Raw genomic sequence first — 9,105 nt, 5'->3', positions numbered from 1 at the left:
GTGAAAGCTATTTTTCACCACTTGGCAGTCCTATTTTAAATAGTACTGAGCAACATTTTAATGTGTGATGAAAACCATATTGTGGGGAGCCCAAGCCACATGGAAAAGACACAGGTAGAAACACCAGTTCACAGTGTCTGTCCCAGCTGAGTCCAGCCTTCAAATCATCCCATCCCAATCCAAGTACCAAACTTGTGGAGGAAGAAGTCTCCAAATGATTCCCAGTTTCCAGACATTCAGTCACCACCAGCCATTCCTTTCTTCCCAGCTAGGGTCTTAGACACTGTAGAGCAGAGACAAGCCATCCCTACTGTGTGCTGCACAGACTCCTAAAGACAAATTTCCTGTACGTAAAAAAGTGTTTTGTTTTATGCCACTAAGGTTTTGGATGGTTTGTTATATGGCATAGATAAATGGAATATTGACTGTTGGAAGTAAAAGAGGAATTGAGATGCTCTGTTATAAATTATGGGAAACTAGAAATAATCAAACTGACCCAACCAGATTCTCTCTATGTATTATATATATTTTATATATATAATATTTGTATTTATTTATTTAAATGAGACTGTTAGCCAAAGACTCTGGAAAGCTAGTTGGACCACGTTTTCTTCGCTCCTCCAAGGCCATACATGAATTTTTAATCTTACCAGCCAAAGGTCAGCAGCATGAAAGGACCAAAAAGAATGAAAGATCACAGAATTTATCACTGCTACAATGTGGAACAAGAAATAGACAAGAAAAGTGCAGATCTCGGCAGAGAGCACACCTGTCAATAACCCCACCAGTTGATGGTATGATTAATACCCTAAACATCCAATAAAAAACATTTCCTCCTCTTCAATAGAGAGCTGCATAAGAAATTTCATGCCACACTAAAGGCCATGACCAGGACTAAGGTAAAATTTTGTCAAACTCCATTTTTCTATTTATTATGAACATTAAAATAGAAGTTGCCTTCTGAAGCAAGTTATGTCCCAGTCCTACCTGGTATGATGAGGCACGGGTGAGTTTGGTGACAACCTTCAGCTAGAAGCATTTCCTGAATTGAGTTAGAAAGAAGGTGCATTCGGGGCAGTTCAAATTTGCATCAGCAGGACAGATAGGCAGGGTCTCAATGCTAACGAGTCAAGGGAATAATTCAGGAAGATAAGAGCATAGGTTGGAAGAACAAGGTGAGGGTGAAATGAGAAAACTGGTAGTTGAGTAACTGCATGGGAGTCATGAACAGATCAAGACAAGATGTAACTTGTGCTTCACTCCTTTTATTTTAAATTTAATTCCACTGGAGTATAGTTGATTTACAATGTTATATTAGTTTAAGGTGTATAGCAAAGTAAATCAGTCATACATATAAATATAACCATTCTTTTTTTCCACATAGGTTATTACAAACTATTGAGTGATTTTCCTGCTATATAGTAGATTCTCGACAATCATCTATTTTATATAGTACTGTGTATATGTTATTCCCATGTTCCCAATTCTTCCCTCCCACCCTTTTCATGTGGCACAGATGCTTGATAGCATGGCAAGCAAAACCAGTGAAAGGTGATAATTGGGGTCGAACTCTCTGCTTGTCCTGCTTTATGAAATAACTGTTAGCACAGCCCCAGGCAGATGCCAGAAGTGATCTGAGAGCAGGAGATACCCAAAGCAGAAGAATAAAAGAGATTGATCTCCAGGCAGAGGGAAGGCGAGAGCAAAGGCCCTGAGGCAGGGGATGCCCAGTGTTCAATGGAGAGCAAGCAGGCCAATAGGGCTGGAGCAGAGAAGAGTAATAAGACATGAACACACAGAGAAAACAAACACCAATAAATGCACGGTCTGTGGCTACTATAAAGACTTGAGCTTTACTCCTGGTGACCACTGGAAAGTTTAAAGGAGACAATGGAAATCATCTTCTTTTTAGCAGGATGACTCTGGGAGCTGTATTAAGAATAAACTGGGAAGTTCCCTCCATGGCTCAGTGGTTAACAAATCCGACTAGAATCCATGAGGATATGGTTTCGATCCCTGGCCTCTATCTGTGGGTTAAGGATATGGCGTTGCCATGAGCTGTAGTGTAGATCACAGATACAGCTCGGATCTGGCGGTGCTGTGGCTGTGGTATGGGCTGGCAGCTGCAGCTCTGATTCAACCCCTAACCTGGGAACCTCCATATGCCACCATTGCAGCCCTAAAAAAAAAATAAATAAGTAAACTGAAAGAGGCCAAGGTAAAACAGGATGGCCAATGTGGAGGCTGCTCCATTATTCTTCCCTGGATACATTGGTGGCTTGGCCTGAGTAGTGAAAGGGGCAGGGGTGGTTGGATTCTGAATGTATTTTGACAGTAAAACAATCAGAACTTGGTGATAGATTAAAAGTAAAATGTTCCCCTTTCTTGCGTTATTTTTCTTCATAGCCCTTATCACTTTCTGACATAGTACACATATAACATTCAATATTTTTACTGACTTTCCCTCACAAATGCGGCTCCATGAAGGTAAGGAGTTTTTTGGTCCATTTTTGTTCACCACTGGTACATAGTAGGCACTCAGTAAATAGTTAACTAAATTGACTCATCTGAAGAACTTTTATAACTTAAGATATTTTACTCTTGTCATGTTCTCTTCCTTTTACAGACATTATTTATTATAGGTTTGAGCTCATTATTCCATTATGAGTCACTTAACCACAGTGAAGCTACTTTAAGTAGGATCTACATTGTTTAGAAAGTGCCACCTAAATTATTTCTACAATTTAGTAACCCTGTTCTGATGACTGGTGTAAACAAACAGCTCTTGATGTGCTAGACATGGAATTAGGTCATTGCTGAGTTCTAATCAACTTGATTTAATTAGCATGGATGTCAGTGAGGCATATTCAGAAAGGCAGATGGTGTAACAACTACTCTTGTGCTGAGGTAATGTGCCTGTTCTCTACTTTGAGGGTATGATCTGTTGATGAAGCTGCTTTGATGCAGCCATTCTGATGCCAAGATAATATGATGAGACCAATCTGAGGGAACACTTTGAAGTGAGAACATTGTGACACTACCTAAAAACAAACCATCAAGCTTTCCACCTTTCATTTTCTATCAATTGATGAGCTTGACTTCCTCTTTGAGATTCCAGGAACTGAGGTTAAGACTAGGTGAGGCCGAGAAAGAATTGAGGGGTGGGCTGAAGTTAGTTAGGTTCTATCTTTAAGGACTCATATGTTTGTTACATTTGCATATTTTAGAAAGGGACAGCAATGATTCTAAATGGAATTTCTCTCATTCTCTGATATTCACCTATATCTTGAATGATCTGCACATTGAATAATCACCTACTTTTATTTAAATTTCTTCGATTGCTTGATAATGGCAAACTGTTCTGTTTAGCATGTGAGGAGAGACAACTCCTTTGCTTTTTTGCAATGCTTCCTTCTTGTTAGGTCAGCCTTACTTGATTAGGTTTCTATCAAACTCAGAGATGAGGGAGGTAAGGAAATATATCAGCACAGAGCAGATTTCCTATTCTTAGTTTCAGTTGGATTTCTAATGTTTTCTTTGGGCCCCCAATTATATTTTATATGTAACACTGCAGTGGGCTATCACAACACTCCATTTTTACCAAACTGGTAAAATGTACCATGAATCAAAATATACATTCCTCAAAGCAAGTTAGGTTATAGGGTCTTGAGAGAGCACTCAGCCTTACTTCATTCTTTACCTTCTTCAAATACTGCAAAGAATTTAAATTCCATCTATCAGGGAAGACCAGAGAGAGCAATTCTATATAATGATTTAATAAAAATGGTATTGTCTGAAAAATATCACACTCAGACCTATTTAAATAACTTAGGGCATTGAAAACATACACACAAAAGCACTGAAATAAGCAACTCTAAGAGGTCAAAACAATCCTTTGTGCTCTAATCATGTAAATTTGGAATTTGCTTAGTTCCAGCTAAGTGCTTATAGTTGATTTAAAGAGATTAAATTACAGCATAGACTTTATGCATTAGCCAAGAAGAATGAAATGGCAATAATTCTACCCAAAGTACATTTGTAAGACTATTTTGCAATTTTGCTCCATAAACAAATATTTATGGAGCACCTACTAAATGTTAGGCACCATTTTATATCATGGGAATACAAAGGCAAACCAGGCACACAAAATACTTGATATCATGGAGGTAACCTGAGAGTGTGGGAGACTGGAAAAAACAAATAAATCAATCAATATATAAGATAATTGCAGGTTATAGCAACTGTTAAGGAAAGAACAATAGAGATACAGGAATAAAGTATGAGTGGGGGAGGCGGAGGGATAAAGTGGTCAGGAAAGGTTTTTCAGAAGAGCCTGAATTGGTGAGAAGGGAACTAACTAAAGACCTGGAGGAAGAGCATTTTCAGCTTTTGTAAAGCAGATTTTCAGACCAGAAGGCTGAAAGAAAAGGCCAGTGTAGCTGAGCAGGGAACAAGAAGAAGAGTCCTAAGCAGTTGGCTTGAAGAGAGTCAAGAAAACAAGATGATGTAGAGCCTTAGAGACTCATAGGAAAGAAGTCTGGATTTTACTTAAAGTGTAATGAGAAGTAATGGGAGTTTTAGTTATTATATGTTAAACACTAAAATACAGCACTGACTATGAACTTGGACTGTTCTAAGTGCTTTAAAGTATGTACTCATTTAATCATTTAATAAGCCTGTGACAGAGGCGCTCTTAGAGTTGACCCTTGAAAGATGCAGGGGCTGGGGGTGCCTAGGCCCCACACAGTCAAAAATCCACATGTCACTTTACAGTTGGCCCTCCACATCCAAGGTTCCACTTTTGCAGATTCAACCAGCTGTGAATCATGTAGTGCCATAGTACATATTTATTGAAAAAAATCTGTGTGCAAGTGGACCCACACAGTTCAAACTCATGTTCCTATTTTATAAATAAGGAAATTGAGGCCCAGAGAGATTTCATCACATATCATCATACATGCTTATTTATAGCTGAGCCAGGATTGTAACTAGGACAAACTACATTATTTATTTTTAAACTTCACTCCAGTTGCAATGTGGAGAACAAAATGTAGGAAGGCAGGAATAGTCCAGACTTGAATTGATGGGGGGTTTAAACTTAGGTATGACAGTGAAAGAGGTGAAAATGCAAATTGAAGTAAATGCTACAAAGGTAACAAACAAGTGGCTAAAATGAAGAAATGTAAGGAACTTGCTTAAACAGGGAGGTCAAGGAAGGACTTTCTGAAAAAAAGGACATTTGAATTGAGACCTGAAAGACAGAAAAAAAAAAAAAAAAAAAAAAAAAAGACCATTCCAGGCAGAGGGAAACATGTGACAAAATCCTCAGGTAGGAGAGAGCTTAAAAAGACTAGTGCAGATGGAGTTGCATGACTGAGGTTAGAAAGGTAAGCAGAGCTTTGCTGTATGTACAATAGGAGGCGTTTTGAGGATTTCAAGCAGAAAGATGGTATCATCACATTCATTCGGGCAGTCAGTTAACAAGTATATGTTGACCATCTACCATGTGACAGGGACTATGATGTGCTGGCACATGCATACCCTAGAGTATGGGAAGAGATAACAGGCCATCCTCTATGTCACTGTTGTATGCTCCAGAATTCATTCTCCCCCTAGACTATATAGGGGAACATGAATGTGAGGGCAATGTCTTTAAATTCAACTGTAAGTCTATCAAATTTACCTTGACTCCTAAATGCTTAAGAAAATAACCTAAGCTGGCTTATTCTCTTAGTAGGTGCTGAATCAAGGCTCAAAGACTCAACATACAAATGAAAAAAGGATAGTAAAGCCAACTGCAGCTCTAAATAATAGGGACTGTAAATGAACTGAACATAAAATGGTAAAAGTTTCCAGAGTAAAAATTTTCCTACACCGTTTATAAATAATTCAGATTTCTGCTTGCACCACCCGTCAGTGTTTTGGGGGAAAATAAACTGAATGTATACCTGCCTACAACTCTGCTTCCTGATTTACAAGCCATAGTAGACAAGGACACATTCTCCCTTGTTGGATCCATTTTCTTAGTCCATGGCATTCCAGAAACTGTAAACTATAAGCAGTAGTTAAGGAAGGAGGATCTGAAGAGAAGGAATTGGATAAGGAGGTTGTCACCATTCCAGGAATTAAGGCAGTTTGGGTGTGTGGTAAAGACCCCAGACCAGGAAGCCTAAAAGCCTAGGTTACCTTCCTCACTTTGTTCCTCACTTGGGTTTTAGGGAAATAGTTTTAAATATGCTGAGACTCAGATTTCTCATTTTATACTGCAGGGGGAAAAAGTAGCTACAGCCAAATTAATAAAGATGACATTACAAATAATGTTAAATGCTATGAAAAAAGATATAATCGAGCACTATGGCAGATTGGGAAGATGGGAATCCTGAGTCAGCCAGACAGTTTGTCAAAGGACTGAGCTGGAGGTGCTGATCACTCTGCATTGAAGGGACTATCAAGGTTTTACACATCACGTGGTGTGAGTATGAAGTGTAGGGGGAAAGAAGATGCATAAGTAAGTGCTCACTCATTCATTCATCTGGTGTAGAAACTAAGGGTTGTCTAAGAGGGGTGGGAATTCAGAAGGCACTACCATGAAAGGCAAACCAGGAAATAATGACAAAGTAGAAATGAAGACTTACCTTGCTGCTGTCTGTATTTCAAAAGGGAGCCCAAACCTAGGCCAGTGTGTTGTCAGTTGCATAGGTCTTAAACCAGAGGCTTCAGTAGTCAAGGGGTGTGCTTTTTTTTCTGATTCCCTCCTGGTCCAGGCAGAGGTTGACATGAGAGTGGGAGCTGAGTAAGTGAGAGAATAAATTAGTCAATTTATTTTTAAGTGTAAGTCTTGTTAAAAACAAGACAACAGGCCCAAAATGGAGTCACTTATGTTAAAGTGCAGGTTACTTAATTACAGCGCAGGTTACTTAATTACAGTCTTGCCTCTCAATCAGGAACCACCTATGAGCACTGGGTAGAAATCTGCCTGATGGACCCTGGCGATCCCCTAAAGGAAAGTGACCTTGCAGTAACCAATCACTTTTTTGCTTAGTATATCGTCCTCGTTCCTGCTCCCTTCTGCTTATAAGTCTCATTTTGTACAGATCCTGGAGCTCCTTTGTATGTGCTAGAGGGGATGCTGCCTGATTGAAATCAATATTTGCTCAAATAAAATCTTAGGGTTTTTTTTTTTTTTTTTTTTTGTCTTTTTAGGGCCGCACCTGCCCCACATGGAAGTTCCCAGGCTAACAGTCAGCACTATAGCTGCCAGCCTACACCACAGCCACAGCAACGCCTGATCCGAGCTGCATCTGTGACCTACACCACAGCTCATGGCAATGCCTGATCCTTAACCCACTGAGCGAGGCCAGGAATCAAACCCGTGTCCTCATGGATACTAGGTGGGTTTGTTTCCACTGAGCCATATCGGGAACTCCAACACTTAGAATTGTTAATATTAGTCAGTTTAACTTTTAACCGTCCTAGCTTAAGATGAGGGCACCGGAGGAGACCAGAAAGGGTCCCCAGGAGCAGCAGGCAAGCACGTGAATGTACCTGTGAGCTCCCAAGTCTTGCCGCTTTCTCGCTGGGGGTGGGTGATTCCCTCTCCCGCATTAGCTCACAGCTGTTGTGTCGCTGAGCTTTCAAGTTTTTTTGCAGGCCTCTTTTTTCCGAGTTAGGTCGGGAAACCAGCTGGAGTCCAACCTGTTCCGACCTAGAAACCAGTCCGGGTCCGGAGTCAGCTTAGGTCCGACTTGGAAACCGGAGCCGGGCTGGGTCAAACTTAAGCCTGACTAGGGCCAGTGTGAGGTCGCGGAGTGGAAAATACTGCTTTAAGGCTGAAACAAGTTAACCTTTCTGAAAAGAATCTGCCACAGTTGCCCCTACGGAAGTTCCCAGGCCAGGGGATCGAATGGAGTGGCTACTGAGACCTATGCCACACCTGTGGCAGTGCTGGACCTTAACCCACTGGGGGTTGAACCAGCACCACCACAGAGACAATGCCAGATCATTAACCCACTATGCCACAGCAGGAACTCGCCCCAAATAACCTTGAGTTACAGTGGCCACACTAGAAAACTTTTAACCTGGATAAGTTTATCCACTTACGTGGTGCCCTAGAGAAAAAGGGTCTCAGCCAAGCACTCACCCTAATAGGTAGAGCAAAAATTATGTTTCCTCCTCTACAGTTTCTCAGGACCAGGATAAGAACTGCTAGGACATCCCTCTCACTGCAGAACCTGCACATGGGAGCCTGGGAAAACTGGTAAAAGTGAGCAAAGGTGAGAATTCTTAACTGAAGTCAGATCTTCAGATCTCTATCTGCAGTGCCTTGTCAAGAGAGGAAAGTAAAATTTTGTGTTGTCCCTTCCCAAATGCAGATTAGAGGGCAGAAAAAAAAAAAAATAAGAATTACATTTTGAATTGGGACTTGTGAGTTTGTTTTTGGGTGCTGGTTGGTTGTTTTTCTCTTCTCTCCCAGAGACAGCTATTGCTTTCTCTTTCATCTCGTTTTGTGTCCTGAGAACTAAGCTTGACAGCTGTCAGGTTGGGGGGCCCCAGAATATAGGTGGACAAAAATGCGGGTGGCTAGGGTCCTGCAGGCTGTTTCCAGCTCTCAGGGGAATTGTCTTTCTTTCTTATGGTTATCTTTGGGAGTGGATCTGGATCTTGGAAGGGTAGTATCTTTTGCACTCTCTTTGGGATGCCTTTTGCATCCAAGAGGTTGTTCAATTCTGGCAGGAATACTTACTGTTTGTGCTTGCTGAAACCTGACAATTGATTCAAATTGATAATTTTTTCAAATAAACTCTTAAATTTTTGAATATGCCTCGGTTTATCTTTTAATACCCTGTACTGCAGGCAACTGCATGGCAGCAACATAATCTGCTTCCAAGAGTTAGCTCCAAAGCTAGAGGAAGTTAGAGCTTTTTTTATATAGCATTTAAAAGAAAAAGATTATCAAATTACGATTCTTGGAGGAACATGCTGTTCATTCACTTACTTCATCATATTCTTTTAACTCATAATATAAATAAAGAAAGACTGAATCTGAACAGTAAGACTTCCAACTGCCGCTTAGAAATTAGAACTGGCCCTTAGAATATCAAATGG

At 40.4% G+C, this 9,105-nt stretch overlaps 1 long non-coding RNA gene across 1 annotated transcript; it reads right to left on the bottom strand.

Moving 5' to 3' along the window:
* Positions 6,746-7,699, bottom strand: LOC102161282. The gene is made up of 2 exons (XR_002347117.1): positions 7,546-7,699; positions 6,746-6,789 (listed from the first exon to the last, which is right to left on the bottom strand). It is a non-coding gene; the product is annotated as an uncharacterized LOC102161282 (long non-coding RNA).

Source organism: Sus scrofa, chromosome 9 (assembly GCF_000003025.6).
Source record: "Sus scrofa isolate TJ Tabasco breed Duroc chromosome 9, Sscrofa11.1, whole genome shotgun sequence".
NCBI lineage: Eukaryota > Metazoa > Chordata > Mammalia > Artiodactyla > Suidae > Sus > Sus scrofa.
Note: the sequence above shows the minus strand (reverse complement) of the source record. Positions and strands in the feature narration are given on the sequence as shown.